The sequence below is a fragment of the Canis aureus genome, chromosome 17 (assembly GCF_053574225.1).
Source record: "Canis aureus isolate CA01 chromosome 17, VMU_Caureus_v.1.0, whole genome shotgun sequence".
In the NCBI taxonomy this organism is placed as follows: domain Eukaryota; kingdom Metazoa; phylum Chordata; class Mammalia; order Carnivora; family Canidae; genus Canis; species Canis aureus.
Genome location: NC_135627.1, coordinates 31,014,110 through 31,038,623, shown reverse-complemented (window position 1 = coordinate 31,038,623; position 24,514 = coordinate 31,014,110). Strand labels below are relative to the sequence as shown.

General features: G+C 42.3%; 1 long non-coding RNA gene across 7 annotated transcripts in view; it reads right to left on the bottom strand.

Moving 5' to 3' along the window:
* Positions 1-24,514, bottom strand: part of LOC144287888 (uncharacterized) — a 186,826-nt gene that overhangs the window by 41,471 nt on the left and 120,841 nt on the right. For 2 of the 7 annotated variants that reach the window (XR_013355690.1, XR_013355692.1), the window contains 5 exons: positions 10,899-10,993; positions 10,228-10,415; positions 8,354-8,376; positions 6,040-6,156; positions 105-5,384 (listed from right to left, as the gene is read on the bottom strand). This is a non-coding gene — a long non-coding RNA (uncharacterized LOC144287888). Of the gene's footprint in view, positions 1-104; positions 5,385-6,039; positions 6,157-6,793; positions 6,920-8,353; positions 8,377-10,227; positions 10,416-10,898; positions 10,994-24,514 lie in introns of those variants that run through there. The other 5 variants (XR_013355694.1, XR_013355693.1, XR_013355691.1 and 2 more) reach the window with 5 other exon arrangements.

Genomic DNA, 24,514 nt, shown 5'->3' with positions numbered 1-24,514 from the left:
TTTGAGGTTCTGTTGGTGCTTCTTACCTCTGCAAGTCTCTTGATTATCTAGGGCCACACAAAGCTCACAAAATAGATGAGGGCAAACACTTCCAATACTTGACCTCGTTTTTCATCACTTTATTTAAGCAGAACTGATTAACAAGGAACAAAGTGGACAGTTCTCAATTTTACCTCTTCCTCTTTTAATGGCCCTGCTTCTGGTAGAAGAGTAATAAACAGTGACACTCTAAAAGCCAAGTGTCGCAGGGGGACAGCCTGGATAATCCACATCAGAATTCTGCAGAGTCATCTATGCCTCTGTATCCACCCGGGAGATGAGGGATCTGTCTCGTGGCAGCCTGGAGGGACCAGTCTGTGGTCTGAACGGTGCTTTGCATTATCAATTTATGCCGATAGAGAGGACAAAATAAAAAACAATTACACTGTCTTAAGTGGGTGTCTTTGAATTGACTTTCTGTCCCCTGCCTCCCGATGGCCTCATGTCACTGCTGTCAGGAGACTGACAGCTCTCCACTGCTGATCATTCCATGCTGATGTCTCAGATCATGAGTCAAACCTCAGCACCCTTTCTTTTGCTTCTGTAACAGAATTTATTCTACTTCATCCAGTCATAGTGATGCATCATTTAAAACAGTAACAAAAAGAACAACCTGAGCATATTAGTTAGTTGGCAATTTAAAAATTGGGTTCTTTGCAGAACATTCAGTGACATGGGAAAATGTTCATCATATAATATTAAGTGAAAAAACCAGGATACAAAATTATGTATGCAATATGACCTGATTTGATTATATGTATATGTATGTGTATGTAATTCCAAATATTAGTCTTGATCATTTCTGGACAATGCAGTTAAGGGTAATTTTAATTTTCTTCTTTATGCTTTCAAAAATTTACTAAATTGTACATTTATTATTTTTATAAGCAGAAAGAAAATAATCTTTTCAAATACTACTACATGGATGCAAAATATTCCTCTGTTTAAATCTGCATTTTATTGTTTATTTATACTACATTTTACCACACTAACTCCACACCCTGTCATCTGGATTCCCTAAGTCCCACCCACAGAGAAACTCTGTTTCTAGCATCCAGAATGCAAAAGAAGTGAGCGAGCTGCCTTCTGAGTGACTCCTCAGTCCATCATGTGTCAGGAAGCAGAACAAGCCAGAGGAACTGGCTTCTGGTCCCCATCCTGCTCTTCATAGTAATGCAAGGACCTTGGAAATCCCTCTGAGCATCCTGGCCAACTTCCCATATGTGAATTAAAAGATTGGGCTGGATGACCCAAGGGCCCATCTCACTTGAAACTTCTACTTTTCATGAGCCGCTGGCTCTAACTGAAGCAAAAAGCTCCAATCACCATGAGTGTGAGGTTACTGCAAAGTTCCCTTCACAAGGCAAATAATTTTCATTCAACAGGAAATGGTGAAATCCAAGAGTCATAAATATCTATAAATATGTGCTGTTTTATCTCAGAACAAATCTCTCAGGCAAAACAGTCATTGCAGATGTAAATACAGCCCAGACCTCTATGGTCTTGAAAATGGGGGGTGGGGGGTGGGTATGAGGCTCAAAGAAGAGATCGGTAAGGCGGTCTTTCAGAAACGTTAAACTATACACTGTCCCAAACATAGATAAGGAGTTTGCTGTGTACCCAGCATTTAAGTTTAACAGGTCCGAATTCACCCTGTTAAATCATTAAATGACTCAAGTATAAACACCTGGAATGATTACAATACTCTGAACCTGAACAATTAGTCATAGAAAATATAACCTTTAACTCAGATGAGATAACTGACATGTTAATTTCTTAAAATTATGTAATACGTAATTCACCATAAAATAAAATTCAAACCATACAGATGTACTCTACATAGAGAGTAAAAACATGTAAGTTCCCCTTCAAGTCTTCTCTCTGCCTACAGCTCTACTCACAGGTGACCTAGGTTTTGTTTTAAATGTGCCTATCTTCACAGTTCCTATCTATCTCTCCCAAAGCACTACAAGAATATCTACAAATATCAGATGTCTTTGTTCTGTCAGATTTAACCAAGAACTTGACAAATTTCTCGCTAAAATGGAATAGTTCCTTTCCAAAGAAAAATCCATTACTTAATCTCTTCTAGAATGGATTCCAACTATCTTTCTCTAGCTCTGCTAATCTTATCTTAAAAATAATAAGCAGATCAACATGGATCTTAAAGGGAGAATTGCTACCAGGACAGCAAGAACAGCACAGAAGCTTCTGTGTGTGTGCAGCTTTTCACCTCCCAGATACAGTCACATGCGGACCTTTCCTACATCAGGCTCTCAGAGCTCAGCAGAAGCCCCTCAATTTAGTTACCATGTGAAAACACATCCAGTCTGCAGGAACTGCCAGCAAACAGGATCACAGCTCTTCTTCATCTTCTTTCCTCTCACTCTCAACTCTTCCTTCTCTGCAAAACTGTTCCCAGACAGAGCTACAGTTCAAGGAGAATCGGGTATTTTGGAGTTACAAGAAGTTCAGAGATGGCTCTTAGATTCGCGACCAGTCCTGAAGCTTTCATTATTTAAATGCTGATGTGGACAATCTATTACTGGAAAACCCAGTTTTCTAGAAAGTATAAAACTCCATTGAGTTTTGTAAGATGGTTAAGTGTGGAGCCAATAGAAAAGAAAATAATTTATGAAATGAAATACAATTAACCAAAGAGCTTGGGTCCAAAACATTGAGCTTAGGGAGGAAAAATGATGTTTTTTTTTTTTTCTTAAAATAGAGGAAATATATTTACTAATAAACATCATTTATTAGTATTTATTATGCTAAGCGTCTTACATGAGTTAAACAATTTAATTTCACAACAAACCTATAGAAAAGTTCTATTATCTTCATTTTCAAGATGAGGAAAGTAAAGAACAGAGAGCTAGTACATTTCATCTCACAGGATCTGGGTTCTCCCTCCTTAGTAGCAAAATGGCTGCAACAGTGTCAGCCCTCACATCTCCTCCCCATACCATCCAGAGGAAAAGAAGATCTTTTCTGGAATTCATACTCCCATTGTCCTGTTTGGGTCACATGCTCTTCCCATGTCGACAGGGACACTAGGATGTGCCAATTTGACTAAGCCCCCTGATTATATACCTGGAGGGAGGGTCAATGTCACCTAAACTTCACAGCTGAGAATGGAGATAGTAGGAGAAAAAAGATAATGGATCCTGGAGAGGTGACCTTCTCTGAAATGTCTACCATAGTATTCATCAACCAGAAAAGGAAGAACAGAGAGTTTTTCTAAGGGTCAATTATAATTATGTTCCAGCTTGAAACTATTAAGTCTTATTGGCATTATTTGTTCTGAAACAATATGTCCTCCATGTAGTTACTTTTTTAAGCAAAGTCAAATTTTTATTCTATCCTCTGTTTCCCAGTATTGATTTTTCCCGGGGACAACAGCAGGTTTGTAGTACATGTTGGGCACTCTCTGGAACATATGTGACCATTATTTGTGAGGAAATTTGATAGTGCAGAACTAGGACTATCATATGCTTTTTTGATTAGAGGAAAATAATGATTTCAAATAAGAATATTCTTTCTACCTACTCATCTTTTATGCATGTGTTATTTCACCCCTGAGTTATGGATTTAGTGCTTTGCTTACACACAAGCAAAGCACACAGATGAAATCAAGAACTGTATGAGTCCTATGAAGTACTCAGAACTATTTCTCTGCTTTTATTCCAAACAGATAATTAGCTATCCAATTTAAAAGATGTTCTCGAATGAAGATGCCACAGCGTTCCTTGGGAACACATTTTAAAGTTTAATGATCTTTACTATCAGCAGGATGCCTGTATTGAAACTAACATTGAATTCAATTTAATCCAATGAATATTTGTTAAATATGGAGTACCTAAATAGGGAGTACCTATGTGATCTTCCTGAAGCTCATACCCAGGTCTCAATAGAAAACATCCTCCCCATTAGCCTTCATAAACTAGAAGACCACAGTTGTACACAAGTCGTATGCAAGCTAATCAACATGCATGTATTTGAGTAGCTGTGCTACAAAAGCTTGGTGGCATGCAAACAAGCATAAACATTATCTTCAACCTCACCTCCCCAGGATACATGTTTGCATTTCATTTTCCTGGTCCTCATCGTTTCCATGGCTTTCCTCTGAACCTCCTGCTAGTTTTCCACAGCTATGATAAATTGATGTCTCACAACTGAACTCCACAAATAGAAACAACCAAATGGATCCTAGAAAAAATAGTGGCTTATTTGGGGAAACATATTCCCAACCACAACCCTTTTACATTGAGTTGTGCTTAAGTGGAAAAGAAAAATAAGTATAAAACTAAAAGAGTAAACATAACAGATCTCGACTAATAATCCAGGGAGAAACACTTCATATCATTGTTACTAGGAATGACTAATCTGATAAAGCCCTTAGCTAACACCAGCTGTCCATAATCAAAATAGACTAGCAACCATTCCCAGGCCTACGATGGTGCACACAGGCTGCTGAGAAGGACTGATTCTATCAAAACCTAAGCAGCTCCAAAGTTCATTCAGTTCTGCTCCTGAACAAGCTTCAACACCATTTTAGACCTCTCCAAGGGGGTGTAAAGCTCCAGAGCAGGCATATTAAAGAGTGGTTGAAGTCATCTCATTTAATGCAAGAATCCCTCTACAACCGCGGTTATCTGTGGATACAGCTCTGGGGGAGCTGGGCAGGGCTGCTCCAAAGACCTTTGTCAAGTTCCAGATATTGAAAAGCCATTTCTTACAGTAAGTCACACCCCTCCTCTCTGCCTTTCCCACTACAAGGGGTCTAAGCCTCCTTCCGATGATAGGACTTTAAAGAGAGGAAGACAGCTACCATGGCCCCTCACTCACACCTCCCACTGTCTTCCTAGAGCATCTGACAGCCCGCATATCATTTGTGTCTCTCTCCCTGTCACTTTGGTTCAGCAAGTTATGTGATACAAAATCTAGACTTTTTGCAAAAACTTACCTGCTTCCAAAAAAAAAACTTACCTGCTTCCTTTTCTACCATATTTTTGTTGTTGTTGTAAAAGGTGTTTATGTTTATTTTGTACTCGCTCAGAACTGAATAAGTGAACCAGTACACATCATACTAAGCCTTTATCCGGAGGATGTCCTTTTCATCATAAGTCAATATTTATGCTGCTTTGTGCCTGTTTAAACTCCGCTCTGCTACTTTCCTCTGGCGTGGAGTCTCTCTGTATTTGGTCTTCTCCATTCACTCACTCTTGCCCTGTGGATTAAGGTCAGGTAGCAAATGCCTCCCTTCTACATCATCTAATTGATCATGCTGCTGTGACATTTCAATCTCTGCCTCATCGGGAGAAGAAGCCCCATGTTAGATGGTAATGCTGTGGAGGGAAACACAGAAATAGAAAAGGCCTATTAACCTTCAGAAAACGATAGCACATTTTGTGCTTCTCTTAACACCTGATTATTTTCTAAGCAGTAAAACCTTCAATTTATTAAGCCCTAGGTGGGTAAGTGATGTTTTATCAAACAGAGAACATGAAATACCACTTCTATGTGATTTTGTGGCAATCTCACAAACTGGGAGAGATTGGAGTAATGACCAATCTGTGAGAGCCACAGATCTGAGACCTGAACACTGAGGTACTCTGTTTACACATTTCTTTTTTTTTTTTTTTAAGATTTTATTTATTCATGAGAGACACATACAGAGAGAGAGAAAGAGAGAGAGAGAGAGAGGCAGAGGCACAGGCAGAGGGCAAAGCAAGCTCCATGCAGGGAGCCTGACGTGGGACTCGATCCCAGGTCTCCAGGATCATGCCCTGGGCCGAAGGCAGCGCTAAACCGCTGAGCCACCCGGGCTGCCCCTCTGTCTACACATTTCTACATTGATATTTACACAGATATTGCTAACGTGTAACTCCAAAAGGCAGAATTCAGACCTTGTCTGAAAGAGCTGGGACTATAACCCAAAGTACCCGATACAGACCCAGCTTCTACTGTGTCGAGCAGCTTTACCTATCTTAACTCACTCACCCTTCAAAACATCCTCTCAACACCTGGAAGATGGGCTCCATTTTACAGATGAGTTCACTGAGGCTTGGACACTTGTGACTTGTTGAAGCTCACATGTGAAGCTCACATAGAGTTTAACTAGAAAACACATCAATCACTGAAATCAGTAGAGCACAAGCATCTCTCATAATTTCTCCTCTCTGAGATATTATACTACAAAATTAACCTCTGCTCATACCCTAATTTTGGTAAGTAATACAGACAAAAGAAGCAATCAGAGGGGACTAAGGAATCCAAGAAGGCTACCCAGCATATGTTATGGAGGATGTGCCACCAAGAAAGACACTACCTGGCAGCCAACCCTGATCTTGGCCTCAGCACCTTGAGAGGGAGAGAGAAGCCATCCTATGCTGCTAATCGTGTAGGAACATCTCGAGGCTGTTCTCGCATCTGCTGGTGGCCACCTCTCCTGCTGCTGTTTGCTGCAGAAGCCTGACTCCAAAGGCCTATCTCCACCAAGAACATAGGATCTTTCAAAATATGGAAGCCCCAAGATAGGACCCAATTTTCTGCTGTCTCTGGCTTGAGGTATGAAAACCCATTTTTTTAAAAATGTTCCGGGGAGAGGAGGAGACAATATTTTTCTTTCTCATTTTCTGGGAGAATGGAGAAGTTTCCCTCTGAACATTTTGTAGAAAAAAAAAAAGGAAAAGAAAAATCCTGGGGGTGGGGATGTAATGTTCCTTCTGAAATTTTCCAGGTATTTCTGAACCTTCACACCACTTACTCTAGTATTAAAGCACGTGAACAGCAGGAACCTTTTTTAGGTAACTAGGCACAGAACAACCTCTGCTTTGTCGTCTTCTTTATAATTGCAGGCTAGTGACATGTGTTCCTTCATCTGTAAAATGGTGATAATATTAGCCTACTCCAGGGAGATTTTGTAAGGATAATAGAGAAAAGCCTGTATACCCATTTTTAGCAACCACCTCCATAGACAAAGGTTTCTAAGGGATTTGGGAGGAGTGAGAGGGAGCACAGAGGGAGTGGGATGATAGGAGGAAATTCGGAGAAAGAAGCCCAGCCCACCTCTCCCAAGGGATAGCATCCCAGTTTATCTTCCCCCAGTACAATCTCTTTTCTATGATCTAGATCTTCTTCTGACCCAGCAGGTTCTCCATGAGACCTCTTCCGGGTCCCAGGGAGCTAGTATTCCCACCATAAGGGCCCTTGCTTAAGATTTTGTTATAGAGAGTCTCACATTTTTATACATGCCTTGCTGCTTTCCAGACTACATGAAATATGCTAATACCATGGCTAACAATGGCTTCATTAAGAAAATTATAGTAATGTAGAATCGATTGACTTTTGGCCTAAGAGACCAATTACATCACTGTCCACTTCCCACTTTAGTTTTACGATGGTTGACAAGTGCACAGAGCCGCATAGCAGTAAAGGTAAAGCTGGTCTACAAGGCTGACCATCCTCAGATGCTTACATACCCAGCCAGCCGAGAAGTAATAAAGTATTACTCGCCATCGGAGAGTGAAGGAAAACAAAACAAACAAACCTCAAATGAACACCACCATGGCAGAACCATGAAAAAATAAAGCCACTGCTTGATTGGATTTAAAAGAAATTACGCAAAGAAGAAAGAACGTCTCTTTCAGTTCACCCAAATTAATAACATTTAACTCTACTGAAAGCATTCAGTTTGCAGAGAATATGATTATAGGTCAAGCCACCAACAAAAGGTTGGGATTCAGAATGTGATAACTTAGAATTGGCCTTTTGTATCACAATGTCAGTGCTTTCAAATTACTAGAATGTTTTAATAGAAATCACTCTTTAAGAAGTTAGGCTTCTTAATTGTATTTGTAGATGAATATGATTGCCCCATTTTTTAGTTAAATAAAATTTTAGTATCTACATTGAATTTGGTCAAGATGTTTATCCAAAAATATAGCTAAATAACAACAACTAACTCTTTCTAGAAACAAAGCCAAGACAAAAGATATTCATCAAGTATAAAATCTGATCATTTTTTATTTTAGTTTCACGGATCTCAAAAATGACCTAGACTGGATGATTACATGTTCATTCCCCTCTTCTTGTCCAACTACCTGCTTTGCATCATAAGCAAGACTCTTCTATAGTTGTGATCCTTTTTCTGAATATGTCAAAATACCAATGGTCCTGCAGTAATTTCAATCTCCCTCTCTATGCATTTCCATCTACCTTTTCAACAAGTATCAAATTAATGATCTGTTCATCTCTGAGTCACTACTGAGGAACCCCATAAATCAAGAGATGTGCTTTTGATTCAATACATTACCTTCATTCCTTCTCTGCTAGACCCTAAAAAAGAAATCATTCGGATTAGGGAAAATGATTGCCAGAAGAGAATCATCAAAAAAGTGTCTCAAAGGGTCACCTGGGTGACTCAGTCAGTTAAACATCTGACTCTTGATTTCAACTCAGGTCATGATCTCAGGATGGTGAGATCTAGCTCCATCCCATGTTGGACTCTGCGCTCAACACGGAGTCTGAGTTTCTCTCTCCTTCTCCTTCTGCCTCCCTCCACCACATATTCTCTCTCACTAAAATAAATAGGGGTAGCTGGGTGGCTCAGTCAGTTATGTATCTGCCTTCAGCTCAGGTTATGATCCCGGAGTCTCAGGATTGAGCCCCAGGATCAGGCTCCCCTCTCAGTGGGCAGTCTGCTTCTCCCTCTTCCTCTGCCCCTTCCCCCTGCCTTGTGCTCTCTCTCACTTTTTCAAATAAATAAAATCTTTGTAAAAAGTTAAAATAAATAAATGTTTTTAAGTGTTTCATGGCCTTCAAAATATAAATCAGATCTGTAAAACTTTGATTATGAAGTATTACTTAAGCATTATCATTGCAAGATAGTATTTAAAAGTAGCATAAGTCTATATATATGCATGATATGCATTTTGTATGTATGCACAATAACTTAAATGAAAGACATAAATATAAACTGTTGCAGTGGATATTTATGTGCATGTGTGTTAATACTTTTGACAGCTCAATATTCACTTCTCCTTCCTATAGAACACAAATTTTCTTTTGGTGAATTACTTCTTTCCCATTATATTGTCTTGGTGGAACAGTAAATCCAGTGGGGCATCCTACTAAGAATGTCAAATTAACTAGCCTTTCCCACACTTCCTTGTAAAAGCCAGAAGCCTGGGGAATTAGCTGTCATTTTCCAGGATTTGCATGTTTATGTGAGAGATACTGGGCTGGAAGAAGCTGTTGGAATTCCACACTTCCCACCAGTGGTGCCTGAACATGATTGTTCCTGGTCTGAAAACACTGCCAGTCCCCAGAGCAGCCTTCAGTAATGACTATTCTCAGCTTTCCAAGTGATTCCCTGGTAAATTTCCAGGAGATTCCCTGCTTAAATTGCCCAAAGTCATTTTCTGTTGCCTGCAACCCAAGGACCCTGATCATGACAGTTACTTATGAAACAAACACTGTGTAAGAATACACATTAAATATATTATTTACATTCTGGGTGATTAGTATACATGTGTAGATGCATTTTGTTGATCAGTGACTAGAAAGGATAAAGGAAGTTGAATTTTGAGGCAGGAAGGTTGCCATGAGCTCTCTCCAGGAAAATAAGAGCTGAGAAAACATCTTTTTCAGACTGTGTGTGTGTGTGTGTTTCAGATACTATACATATATATAACTAGTGGTATGTTCTGAAATTTTATTAATACCTTCAATAGAATATCAATTAAAATTGGCAGCAGGGATGTTCGGTGAGAACTCCAACAGCAAAAAAAGTGAGCTCCTTTCTGCGTGGAAAAATTTTATATCTTATGCTGCCATTAAAAGAACATCTCATCCAACTATTCAATATATGTGAGATTATGCTCAAATAGCTATGGATATTTTATTGTTCACTCTTTGCGATCTTTTTTAATAGCTACTAACTATCCTGACATGCCCATATCACCCCACCAGGAGAGGATTTCTTCGCCTTGTTGATACAGAGAATTAACTTAATGTTGCAGAACTTAAGGCCTTCTCTTTTATAAACTTATCATATCCTTTCTCTCCCTGTGCAATAAGTCTGATTTAATTATCTCCTAGAAATCAGTAAAGGTACTATTTTTGTCTTGGCTTGCCCTTAATCCTTATTTGATTAAAGTACCACATGCTTAATTGGGCTGCGTTTACCTCAACCTCTTCATTCCAAATATGGAAGGCAGCAGTGGGACTGTTGGGGTGTTTTCACAGGCCCCTTAGGCTCCACAGACAGCTCTGGGATCACCAGCAGATGGGAGTCATGCACAAAATGTGGGTTCCTCTTCTGCGGCGCCGCCCCGCACTGCTAAGCCCCCTGAACCTCTTCTCTTCCTGGGTTCCTGCCAGCAAGGGAAGAGGAGGTATTTGTAAGAATGAGGAGGGTGTGTGACACCTATTACTCCCCGTTCAACAGGGTGGAATCTTTTCAATCTTGCAGGTCTTTTAAAAAGACTTCAAGTGCTATTAGGTGGAAGCCCTGCAGTATTGACAAGAAAGGGCCCACTAAAAAGCTCAGCATCTGAAAAGGAAAGAGAAAAACACAGGCCCCTGTCAACACATATTTGTTAAGAAAGGATGGGTATTACTGTGATGCTTCCACCAATGAGTGAACTTTGAAGATGCCAGGAGAGAGAAGGAGTGGGGCGGGGAAATAAATAGAGGGTGGGGGCAGGAAGAGGGAGCATGTCTCTTGGCTCCAGGTGGAAGCAGTATTGCATCAAAGTCATTTTCCCACCAGTAGGCACAACCAGGGTCTCTACGACACAGGGCCCAGCTGTAACAGAACAAGGTCGGTAGAGGAAGTGGCTGGGTTTCGACATTACCTCCTGTACTGGTTTTCTGTCCGGCCGCCATAACAAAGCACCACAAACTGGGTAGCTTTCAACAGCAGAAATTTCTTCTCTCACAGTTCTGGAGGCTGGAAGTTTGAAATCAAGGGGTTGGCAGGGTTGGTTCCTTCTGGAGGCTCTGAGGGAGAATCCGTTCCCTGCCTTTCTCCTAGCCTGTGCCGCTTGCCAACCATCCTTGGCATCCCTTGACTTGCAGCTGATTCACTCCAATCTGTGCCTCTGTCATCACATGGCATTCTCTCTGAGTGTCTCTGTGCACAAATTTGCCTCTTCTTATAAGGACACCAGTGAATTAGGACCCACTGTAATCCAGGACGACCTCAACTTAATTTGATTATATAAGCAAAAGCCTTATTTCCAAATAAAGTCACATTTGAGGCACTGGGAGCTATGACTTCAACATATCTTTTTGGGAAACACAATCCAACCCACAATACCCTCTGTAAACAAAGTAGCTGTGTGCTGTTTCCAAGCTATTCAGCACTCACCTTTGTATGTTCAACCCTTTCTAGAACTCACAGTGGTCCACAGTTGGTAGCAACACTCATGGTGTACCCTTGCATGGGTGTATTGCCATAATTTAATTGAACTGTTATAGAGTAGAGGGCTGTGCTACAAATAAGAGGTAAGGAACATAATTCATCTGGATCCAAACAAAGGCTGTTTGTTCACTATAACCCATAAGAATTTTGCCTTGTGGGTATATCAGAGAAGGAGCTCAGGGCAATCAATGGGTCTACCAAAATGGACACCACTGAAACTGGAGACCAGTGTGGGTGGGAGAGAGGAAGAATGTTATACATGCTGAGAGGCATAACTACACTGTCATAGAAACCACACTATAAGCGTCACTTACCTGTTACGTTGCTCAGAGACTCTGTCTCTTCCAGTGTGCCATCAAATCTATTAATGCCTAGAATGCAAACGTGTTAAGAACCTCTGTTTTCAATTTTAAGTGTAGATCAAATGTTCCAACTCCTGCATCTATACCACTGAGTAATATCTTCATAATTTACCAATTGCTGAACTCAGTACATTGTCTAAAGATGAAAATCTCAGACCTATAAAGGAAATGATTTGTGGTAACTGAGTACTTTTTAAAATTTATCCAGTGATTCATTCCATGGATATAGGAGAGTGGAACCCACTAAGGGCTTGAATCAAATCACCCAACTTCACCAGAAAAAAAATGATCAAAAAAATGATCTCAAGAATATGAATCTCAACCATACATCTATGGTTTCTGAAGGCACCAAGGAGGATTTGCCCAGGCTACAATCCCCAGAAATATTGGAGAGCCAGAAGTCCAATCAACAACGATTTGTTCTGAAGATGACAGAAGAGCAGCCTGACACAATGGAAATACCAAATGCCACACAAAACTGAAGATTTTATAGAGAACTCTTTATCAGGTATGTTTCCAACCAAGAGAGCTAGAAGTAAACCCAGGAAAGGTACCTGTTATAAAGACACAAAATGAAAAGCATAGATGCCTAATAATGTCACCTCCTTTGTAGTTGTCCTGGGGGCCAACTACAAAGTTGTGTCTTCTCCCCATGGAGCTTCTGGGTAGCCTGTCCCTCGGTGACATTTTATATAACATAGATAATGGAGGGGACCCATGAGGCAGGAGATCTGCACAAATATTCTCTCAGAGAGAAAAATCAGATTCAGTGAAGGGAAATGGGGAAAAGAACAGAAATCTAGGGGAAAGAAAAAAAAGTGTTCTGCTTTTGCTCCAATGGTCAGCTTCTTCATCCCTCAGCCACCCTCTTCTTCTCTACCCCACTGACTGCTGAGGCTTCTATGTTTATCCTGAAAGCCAAGTGAACGTTAGGTGAAAAAATGACAGCCCACGAACCAGTGGCCTTCCCACCACCCTCCACAATCCAGGGAAAAACTGTGAAGATGACACTTCTCTGTGTCCTGCTGAGACACTGGGTGAAATGCAGAGACTGAACCAACTAAAAGCCAATCTGAGAGCCTCATAAGTTTACAGACGGGAGAAGGACTCTGGAAATGTGAACAGTACCGAAGCTGTCTCTCCTGACCACTCCTTTACTTCTCTGTCCTTCAGAAACCTGTTCCTACTCTGCTTCTCAAAATATTCTAGCCAGAACTTTCAGGCCACTGGGCTGGGGCTATACCCAAAACAACACGTTGCCTTTCACAGGACACCCTAGTACTGCTGAGTCAGTTGTATTTTTAGTTTGGAGGTGCAGCAGAACCACCTTGGGACTGAGACTGGTGGCCACGTTCCTCTTATTTCCTGAACACACAGCTGGACCTCACAGCCAGTTCCCTTGGTGTTAGGTATAGCCACAACATTGAACTCTAACAAGGGGACTATAAGGGACGTGCACCACACATTGATCTGGCGCATGGAATTTCCGTGCACAGTAATCTGTGCTCTTTCCCTGCCCACTGGCCTGATGCAACAAACACAACCACTTTGGAAGCCACCTGGAGAAGATGGCAGAGCCACATGGCAGAGCCACAGGATGGACAGTGGTTAGGTCTCTGAATCACCACTAGGAAGCTCCAACCAAAGAACACCCTTTAGAGTATTCTATAAGCAAGAAATGAATGATTATGTTTGAGCCATTATACATTCTTGACTCCAATTTGTTTCTTACAGCAATGAATCTACCTTAATTAATATGCACCTTCCTACTGAGGTGCCCGTAGTGGAGGCTGTGTGCTTCCCGACACTGGTTTTCACTAGAGCATTTCATTGAGTAATTATGCTTCTGAAAACACTGCAGATGATATAAGACAGCCTTCCCTATTAATGATAAAACTTGCTAAATAACAGGCCCCTGTGTTCCTGTGCAGAGGAAACGGGGCGAGCTGTAGAGTCAGACTGGGTTTGATCTCTTTTCCACAATATTCTGCCCAGGTGATTAATATCAGCTCACTTTCTCTTTCTGATCCTAAACCCTTCTCTGTAATTGGGACAACTAATTATCCCAATTAATTATTAGGATACATTTGCAAAGAGTAAAATTGAAGGAGTAGAATCAAGGCACTTAATACAGTGCCTGGTACACAGAAGCTGTTATTGTCATTAATATTTATATTTACTAATATTTACTTGATTATACCCTTTAAGTATGGGAACAGCATACTGATTCTTCCTTTTAGCTTTAGCATTAAACATGAGTTCCCAGAAGACATGGATTATTTCTAATTTATTTTTGGATGCCTTCATCTAGAAGAGTGATAGTTACTTCATGAAGGGAAGCTATCCTTAGTATTAACATTATTATTCACTAAGTGTCATCTCCAAAGCAAGACTTGTATCTATAAATCTTTCTCTGGAATCTAGAAGGGTGAACTACATGTAATTGGCCCTCAGCAATAGTAGTTAGTAACCTAATTTCTCCAAAAAAAATTAATTAAATTTTAAAATAAATTCTCTCTTTAGGTAGTTGATGTGATTCTGGTCATGGGGATTGGTGGGAGGCAATGGTCACTATACAATAGGTGGGTCTGTGAGGGAATCTGGATTCCAAATCAGTAACAGCCTGAAGTTCCCAACCCCCCTGTACAACATATGTAGCATTGCTCCCCACAACTACCAGCACATTCTTTCAAAGTGGAGCATTCTCCAGTTCCCACTATGTCATTAAAGGTAAACAATATAGCTTAACCAGCCTACCTCAAAAAGTTGTCATGAAATTCATCCAATGCAAAAACAATTTACAGAATGCAAGTTTTTCTGGGAAATTGACTGGTGTCAGTCTATCACCAATGTGCCTTACATAACAACTGTCAAATAGTTATTTTTCCCCCTAATTTCCAGAATCGTAAATAGAAATAGTGCCTGTATTTTTTATGCTGTAATTAAAAAATACTACACTATAAAACTTTTTCAAAATTTTATTGAAAAGTGAAAACAGTACCAAAAACGTTGATGTGAAGCGATATACACATATGGAAGGATGCTGTACTGTTACGGTTATTCTCACAAAAGTTACCTCCAGTCTTCTTTGTCATCAGTACCCTTGCATTCATCCTTTCCCTTCATCTGGTGGGAGATCCTGTGTCCCTTTCTTGCCCTATGTAAGGCATGGCCATGTTTTACCTTAAGACATTATTACTAAGACAAATACTTCTCTATTTTATATATTACATAAAGGCAAATATTTTTATTATTAAATTGTCTGTTTCTTGGAAACACACCCAGAAATGACTTATTTCTTTGACAATAAGGTAATAAAGCACTCCACCTTGTCCGAGACAAGGCCGTATCACACACAAGTAAGGCTAGCTGGTGATAAGTCACATTTCACTTTGTCAAGATTGTTCGAACAATGAGTAGACTCATAAACTGCCTTGGAAATGAAAAACAGGAATTGGGAGGAGAAGGCAGGGCAAGAGCTTAAATGAGAAAAATAGGTTGAAATTAAACTTTGACGTAGCTAGAGGAAATGTAGTTCAACTGCACTGTATATAAATAATTGCCCTGGTTACATAGGTAAAGAAGTTTGAAAGAAGGTGCAGGTTGCATTAGAAGTGTCACCAGTGGGTACTGTCAGGCTTGAGAACAAATGGCCCTCAAAGGGTCAGTTACCTTGGGGCTTTCGCCCTCAGGCAAGGCAAGTCCTCCTGCTTTGGTATTCCATGTTTCAGCACACACAATGAATTCAGCTCTTGAGGATTTAAGTTCATGGGTGGTTGAGGGAGAAACAAGAAAGTCAACGTATCCACTTTCACTGAGCCATGCGGCTTTCAGGACACCCCTGCGTGTCTCCTCTGGCTAGCCCAGAAACACAGCCTGAAAGCAGTTCTCTGGGTTGCCCCTGGCCTCAGAGCCAGTTGTAGGATTCAGATCACATGACTTACGGTCCATTCCTCTCCACCACAGAACACACCTGTCTCTAAGAGTCAGTGCATCAAGTTGGGGGAAATGGGGGCCTTCTGCCTTCCTGGTGTGCCAACCTTGGCCTGTCTGTCCCTTGTTCTCACCTGCCTCCCACACGTACTTAGCCTTACTCACCCCCACCCCATCTGGATGGCAGTCTTTCTCCTTCATCATATCAATGAGGTCAAACAAGGGTCTGAAGCTTCCTGTTGACAGCATGTGAAATGCTTTATTTCTGATCAAATATTTCAATATTTGATCCCAAGGACCACGTGATACTTTAATTCAAGTTGTCAACTCTCCTCATAAGAAACAATGTTATTTTTCCCCAGGGCAGAATATATTTTGCCTGCTTATTGATGCAGAAGCTACTCATTTGATGGTATCATCTGCAAATCCTTAGGTTTCAACTTCCATCCGAGAGACAGATACTCATATTATTAAATTGACTTCAGAAGCACAAATTTCTGGCCAAAGGAAGTCTGGAATAGCAGATATTTGTAACTAAAAGAACACCTGGTACCTGAGGCACAAGAACATTGTTGAAAAAACAATAGACTACAATTCTGAGGACTGGGTTCTCAACCCTCTTCAGCCTTGAAAGCCCTGGCTCTCCTTCTCCCATCCCTTCGGCTCCCCCTGGGGACCTCCAGAAGGCCACCAGCATCTGCAAGCTAGGCATCAAGCCCTCACCAGGCATCAGATCAGCCAGCATCATCATCTCAAATTCCCAGCCTCCAGGACCATGAGAGATAAACATTTATTGTTTAAGCCAGGTAATCTATGAGATTTTTTTTTAGTCCCCTAAGACACCTAAAGTTACGACCAGGTTCAAACCCTGTGCTAAAAGTAGAGGCCAAGTGAAATTACAAAAAAGTCCGAAGACATTGCCCCCAGGGCAGCCTACTAATGCCAAGAGTCCCAGATCTTGGGTGTTCCTACTCTGAGGGCAGAATTAGAAATTAATTTGTGTCAGTGCCAGCTCTACTCCCAAAAACGTAGCAAATGACCCAAATGGTCTGATTCAGAGAACGGGCAGTCCAAAGGCCACCTTGCACAATAGTATATCCCTGGCCAGCAAGCTGGGCGCTTGCTGAGCTGCCATTCACAAGTCCATTCTTCTGGAATAAGGACTGCTCTCTTCCTGAGGCCCTCTTTCAAACTGCAAATTCCACTGAATTGGGAAGCAGAAGCTCATTGCTCCAAGCTGGTCTACCAGATGCAGCTGGCAAGAGAGAGCCCCAGAGGCCTGGAGAAAGGCTGGGGGTGGGGGGCGAGGAGAGGGAGCTGATGCAAGGTAACTGGAAGGAGGGAAGGAGGCAGGTGAAGGCCACCACCTACAGCTCCCTGTGCTGGCACCAATGCCACAGCAGAGAATGCTGCTCCTGGCTTGAGCTGGGGTACACAAGCCCCTGTTTAGAGTTTATAGCCTCCCAAACCAGGCGGCACTACTTGCATGGGAAGGTAATCAGAAGCAGGGAGCACATCATGGTGGGGACATGGCTACAGCAGATGGTGGCCATGTGAGCTGTGGTGGCAGCTTGTTCAGAGTAGATTCTGTTCTGCTTTCACGGCATCTGTTTCCAAGGGAGGCTGAGCCTCCCGATCTGCTGACACTGCTGCTCCCGCATCCGAGTCGGTCACCGGCTCAGCAGCCAGACCTCTCAGCCTTCAGGCAGCCCACACTGAGCTCAGGCAGAAAATGGAATTTCCCCTTCCTGCCTCATTAAGGGAACCATACAAGTTCACTTCTCCAACAGGAGCAATTTGGGCAGGATTTAATCTTGAGCGGTGATGAGCAAAGGCATCAAATTCCATGAGCCTTCCTGCATCTAAGAAATGCACTGGAGTAAGAAAGAAATCTCTGCACACACCCTTACTCCCATGGGGCGTTTGCAACTCCATCTGCTGCTTCACGTGCTAAGTGCTACGGGTGGCAGTAATTTCTAAGAAATCATTAAAAAAAATTTCTTTATGGGCCATACTTTGCATTTTTACCTCCATTGAGCATATCACTGAGCACCAGGCAGAGAATCATGGGTCACAAAATCTCATTGTCTTTAGATGTATCTGTATTCAGGGGGCAAGCCATTCTGGGGGTTTCATCTGGAATATCCAGATAACGAGGGTGCCACATTGATGAGATGTTTCTTATAACATCTCTTTTAATCCACTACTTCGTTTCCCATGTGTTGACCCCACCTTCATTTCAGCTTCTTCAGTTCCACCTCAGGCATGAGATCTGTTGTTTAAGTGTGGACTGTGGGGAGGAAAATGTTTAAGAATGAGATCATAGCTTTCACTAAACCCCGCTGCCCCAAGACACAAAGAGCCACTTTTGGCAGCCTGGCCAGTTGGACAGGAAGGCCAGCGGCTGAGGAACAGCGCCAAGCTTTAGCTAAGTGCTCCGTGTTGAAAGGTTTCATGCAAAAATCCTAAAGCAGAGAAGTGAAATTTCAGGGAGTAGAGCTCCGCAACTCCTGTCCTGGAAATGATCGGAGTCTACCCCTGTCATTATAGCATGGTCTCTGGCTCCTGGAAACCTGGTCTCAATTTCCACCAGGCAAACAGAAATGAACGCAAACTTTTCACTGCCCCATCCTCCCCACGCTGCCAAAGCGACCCAGGCTTGCAGCAGGCTCTGACTTCTCTCACTTCCTTTCAAAGCACAAGCTCTCAGCACCCTCTGCTCCACCCAGAGGGTAGGTGGCAAACAGCCAGGCTCTGGGACAGCCAGAGAAGCAAAAACACAAAAAACAGAGCTCTGGGCATGTGAGCCGCCTCGAGGGTGGGAGGAATGTGGAGAAGGTTCTGCATGCCCTTGGAGTTGAACGTCCAGACACTGCAACTTGGAAGGACCTCTCTCCACTTTGGTCATTCACTGATAGTAAACGTAGCCTTGAGTGAGTAGTGGAAACCCACGATTACCCAGAACTCAGATTTAAGTCTCCTGGCGACTCTCTGCCTACGACTCCTCACCATCTTCCCGTGCACGGGGTAAGAAGAGAAAGGAAGAGGATCATGGAACAGGAATGTTTGAGAAACTCTAACTCCAGGGTTTTCTGAATCAGAAATCGTGCACTTTTCATCTCTTCTGCACTCCTCATGAAGCATCTGGTGGGCTGCTCCCAGCTCATGTCCTCATCTCCTTGTGCCAACTTGGAAAGCAGTGAGGCCGGGACAGAGCTCAGCCTATGTCTGGACCCCAGGGCCTCTCTCTTGCAGCTTGGGCAGGCACTAAAGCTACAGAGGAAACATGTGGAAACATAAAAAGGAAGCTGTGGCTCAGCTTTGGCAGGCAGTATACAGAGACACGGGGTTGAGGGCTTGAAGCTTACCCACGCTCAGATCCCTGTCCCACCACCTCCAAAGCCACTGTCAGAGAAGCTAGTGTGAAATAAGGTGGACTTCTCTGCCTCTCCCTACAGGAGAGGTCTATGTGCCTCTATGTGCCTATATCTTTTTTGAGAAGTTAAAAAAAGAAAAGTTTCATCTTCTTTAGATTGTGCTACTTATAGCACAAAACCTAGATTTTAACCCAGGGCCGTGTCACCTTTAGGAAATATATAGTCATGGTGAAATCCAGCCCTCCAGAATTTTTCGTGCGGGTCCTCCAGATGTTGTTACTTGCCTTGACCCTTCTATGTACCAAGATAGCAATAATCATTCTTTGTGATACATGCCAGGGATCTCAAATATATCAGGCAAAGCAGCTGTTATTATTCCCATTTTATAGACAAAGAAGATGAGGCTGAGAATTTACTGGTTGCATGATTTGCCCCAGATCTTACAGCGAGTAACAGGGCTGCGATTCAAACCCAGATATGAGCCCGAACTCGGTTTCTTTCCCACGTGCTGCACCTTCTACCCATCTCCAGTGGTCAGAACTCAGTCAACCTGTGATTCTCTTCCATAAAGCTGAGCCCCCAGAACACCCACTACCCTCACACTCTCTTTGACCACTGAGACTCAGCTGTCACTGAGCTCTGCTATCACTGTCCCCCTGAAATACTAACCCAGAAATAAGCACACTACTTCCTTTCCCTTGATATACACCTGCTACCTACATATATTCTTCTGATATGCCAGTCATGGGACTGACTACCCATTCTGGCTGCTGCCATTTCATCTTTCTCTCGTATTTATACATTTGTGCCTATATGTTAGGCTCTGGTGTTTACCCTAAGTTATAACCGTAGACAGAGGAAGTCTAGGCTGTTAAATTTTTGATGAAACAGAGAATCACTCAGGATTAGGCACTTAATAAAGATGATGATGGTGGTGGGGATGATGATGATGATGAAGGTGGCCTGGGATGCTCTGTCCTGATAAAACATCACCAAAATTATCCAAAAGATTTCCCAGCAAACTGCAACAGAGGACTCAGTAGACACAGGCATCAGAGTCTCTGTGAATGGGTTTTCCCCCGGTAGTACGAGATGAGGGTTTGGCATCCTCCCCCTCTCAGGGCACTGAACCAGGGGGCTGAGAGGCTCAGAGGCGGCAGGAGGCAACTGCTGCAGGAAGAGCACCTGTGAGCAACCAAAAGTATCACCTGCTCTCCACGACAGGGAACCAAATGCCTCTGAGTCATAATTACCAAGCTCAGAGCCAAGCTGACAGGCTGGAGGAAGAAGTTAGCATACCTCCACATCACACAAGGAGTACTGGTTTCCCTCAGAACATGCTGAGCATGGCTCTAAGTGGAGAAGCTGGAGCAGAGAGCCCCATCCCCCTGGTGAGCCAGCCGCATTTCTCCGTCCTCCTGCAGAAGGCTCTGCATCCCACCCCCTTGGCCTGCTGAGTGGGGTCAGTGCACCAGCACAGGGCCTCACTCACAAAGCAACAGTGATAATTGTGGTTCTGTATGGAACAAGGGCCACGATAATAAGGTAAAAACTGTGGGGACATTTTCACACAGGATGCGACTGCTTCCAGAAGGCACTCAGACCCTAGTTGTATCTTTTAAAATGCTCAGAGGGGGGCCTGGTTGGCTCAGTCTGTTAAACGTCCAAGTCTTGATTTAGGCCCAGGTCATGATCTCAAGGTTGTGAGATCAAGCCCCGCACTGGCTCTGCCGTAAGTGTGGAGCCTATGTAAGATTTTCTCTCTCCCTTTCCCTCTGCACCACCCCCACTCCAAAAAGATTAAAATGCTCAGAAACTTTTCCCCCAGGTTTTCTGCATAAGTCAAAAATTCCCTTTGTCTTCTAAAGCATTTAGACTTAAGTGACTGTAAATAAAGAAAACAAATAGCTTACGTTATACACTGAGTCAATATATCACCTATTCCAGACTAATAGCTGTTGCCCTGATGCCATCTTACATTTAGGGCATTTGTTCTTTAATTGCATTCGTGGTTTACTGAGTGCTTTCAGGAAGAATAAATAAGACTTTGAAATGTTAGCAGAGGAAATGTATAAATTGGAAGTCTTTTTTACTTTTAAAATAATTGTACACTTATAAGCAATTGTATGTCAATGCCTTATAGTCTTTTAAGAAGCTGCACATTTTTGGAAAGGAAATCTACTGTAATATGAACACTTTCTTGCTTGCTTTAGAAATAGGACACAGAAATCAATCCACAGACATACTTCAACTTTTTCTTGTCATTTTTGTTATTTCATTCCACAGCTCAGAGAAAGGAGAACTGGAAAAGAATAAAAATGTACCGTTTGACTCATATATCCTTATTCTGTTTTAATTGCATGTAAAGATGACACATTATAGTGAAGACATTTTATTACGATTCAGAAAGAAAAAGGTTGAGTGAGTTATGAGCGGTATGGGATGGGGGCACCAAAAGATTCATGACGATTCAGTTCAGGAATACCCGTCATTTCCCTGAATGTGGTATTGCAACAGATAGATAACCCGCATGTCAGTGATTGCATCTGCTTAAATAAATGGCCTCGGCTTGCTATAAATATTGAATATTGTGTTTTATATTAGAGTAAGCATTAGTAATGATACTACTATCTCTGCATTTGAGGTCAAACGAAAAGATGAGTGTGCCAGGTTCTAAGATGATGAACTCTGACCATTCTCTAGCACTCATGTCCAGTTCCTAGGCCTGCCACGTGGTGTTCAGAGTAGGAGAAAAGGGGGAAGAACACACAGTCAGGAGCCAGCCTGAGTCTAAATCCTGACCCTACCACACACTAGTGCTAAGACCTCGACAAGCCACTCAATCTCCCACTCTGTGCCTCATTCTCCCCCTCTGGAAAGTGGGGCAAGAAACACCGCCTGATGTGTGGATTCACTGAATTATATAGAAAGTGTTTAGAACAGTGGCTAGCATATAATAAATGCTAAATAAGCATCAGGATGACAATGGCTATTTTTTCATACTGAAGCTTTCTCTAGTACTGCTACTTCTGCTCCTCTCCATGCCGACTTCCCACCCCCTACCCCACCTCATCCCCTCCAGTCAACTGCCACAAGTGGGCTCACAGCTGGGCCCCCTGCTTTCTGCATACCCACCCCACTGGCACCTGTTCAAGTCTAATATCCCCTCCGTGTGGCTTACACTACTCAGTAAACAGGTCCATCACAGCACTCACTACACTTTTCATTTTCTTTATCTATCTAGGTTTCTGTGTAGTGGGGCTGAAAAACATATATTTTAAAGGCTGATATCAGAAGCCCTCTTAGATAGGAAACGATCTTCTTTTAAGATCTATCTTAACAAGCAAACTTTGACAGGAAAGATGAGTCCCAAAGACTCTGACTGTAAGGAGAGACTAACTCCTCCCCATGAGAGGTACACATTCTCTTGGGCAAATGGTGCAAAAGAAGTTCAATGAATGGAGAAAGGCCAAAATGATTCCAACCTGCAGAAAAAGGTGGCCAGTGAGAGATTCCTGTTGGCAGGGGTTGATGGCTATTTAAGACAGGAGTGAATCTTCTTTTATATTCAAGTTGTTTGCATTTCTGAGATGTGAAAAAGACCCAAAACTTAAGTAAAGTCTTAAGTATGCTGGCTCAGGTCCTCCAAGAAACAGACGGATTGGTTGTGTAAGAGATTTCCCCGGGGAAAGGCCGGTGAGGAAGTAAGGGAAGAGAATTCAGAGAGATGCTGATCTGACCAGCGCAAAAGGGGAGGGGGAAGAGAGGAAGATTGGTTAGACCTTCAGATCACAGAGAGTTCTAAGAAAGATCTGATGACAGGTGATGGAAAGTCCTTGAGTCAAAGTCACTGTTGGAGGAATCCTGCATTTCACAGCCCATGATAGTACCCCACTGTGCTAATTGCAGCCCACTCACCAAATGTAAACCCAGTGCAAACATGATGGTAGATCTAGAGGAGCAGCAACCAGGGCTGTCAGCCAGCCATGCTCCCAGAGGAGGGGACGGGAGCTGTGCACCTTCCCTTGCCACCATCCAGGGTTACCTCAGCTGACAGAATCATGTCCAATTCATCGTTTGATATTCAACTGCTCAGTAAATTAATAAGTTGATCCCCACTACACACTGAATCATCATCCTAAACAACCACTGAAACCAAATGTGGTACACATGAGACTCCACTGTACTATTCTTTCTATTTTATTTCATTCAAATTTCCCTTAATAAAAAACTTTATTAAAAATATTATTTAGGGCAGCCCAGGTGGCTCAGCGGTTTAGCGCCGCCTTCAGTCCAGGGCCCGATCCTGGAGACCAGAGATCGAGTCCCGCGTTAGGCTCCCTGCATGGAGCCTGTGTCTCCGCCTCTCTCTCTCTCTCTCTCTCTCTCTCTCTGTGTGTGTGTGTGTGTGTCTCTCATGAATAAATAAATAAAATCTTAAAAAATATATATTTTTTAGAAGAGCATCTGGGTGGCTCAGTCAGTTAAGTACTGCCTTTGGCTCAGGTCGTGATCCCAGGGTCCTGGGATCAAGCCCCGAGTCAGGCTCCCCACTCAATGGGGAGTCTGCTTCTCCCTCTCTCTTTCCCCTTCTTCTCCATGCTCACTCTCTCTTTCTATCAAAGAAATAAATAAAATCTTTAAAAATATATATTATTTAGAAACCCTTGATGGTTCCTCAAAAATTTAAATACAAAAAAATTAAATATAGAATTCCCATACAATCCAGCAATTCTACTGCTGGGTATATACCCAAAAGAACTGAAACCGGGAACCCAAACAGGTATCTACATAGCTGCGCTATTCATAATAGCCAAAAAGTGGAAATAATCAAAATGTCTATAGGCAGAAGAATGGATAAACAAAATATGCTATACATATACAATAGAATATTATTCAGCCTTGCAAGGGAAGGACACTCTGCCACATGCTACAACATAGATGCACCTTGAGGATCATTATGCTGATAAAATAAGCCAGTTACAACATGAGAATTATTACATGATCTCAGTTATATGAGGAAACCCCAGTGGTTTCAAACTCTGAGAGACAGAAAGTAGAATGGTTCTTACCATGGACTGGAAGGAGAGGAGAACAGAGAGAAAGGCTTTAAAGGGTAGAGTTTCAGTTTGGGGAGAAGAAGGCATTCTGGAGATGAGCAGTGGGGATGGTTACACAGTATAATGCCACTTTGTATATATCTAAAAATGGTAAACTGTGTTTTATGCAAATTTTGCCACAATAAAAATATACATTATTTAGAGATTATATCTGATAAGGAAGAAAACTACAGCTGGGATACTTTTTGCTACCATGTGTTCTTATGCTTCAGGCTCAGATTCTCTGCCTCCAGATCCCCAGTGATGGTCCCTGTA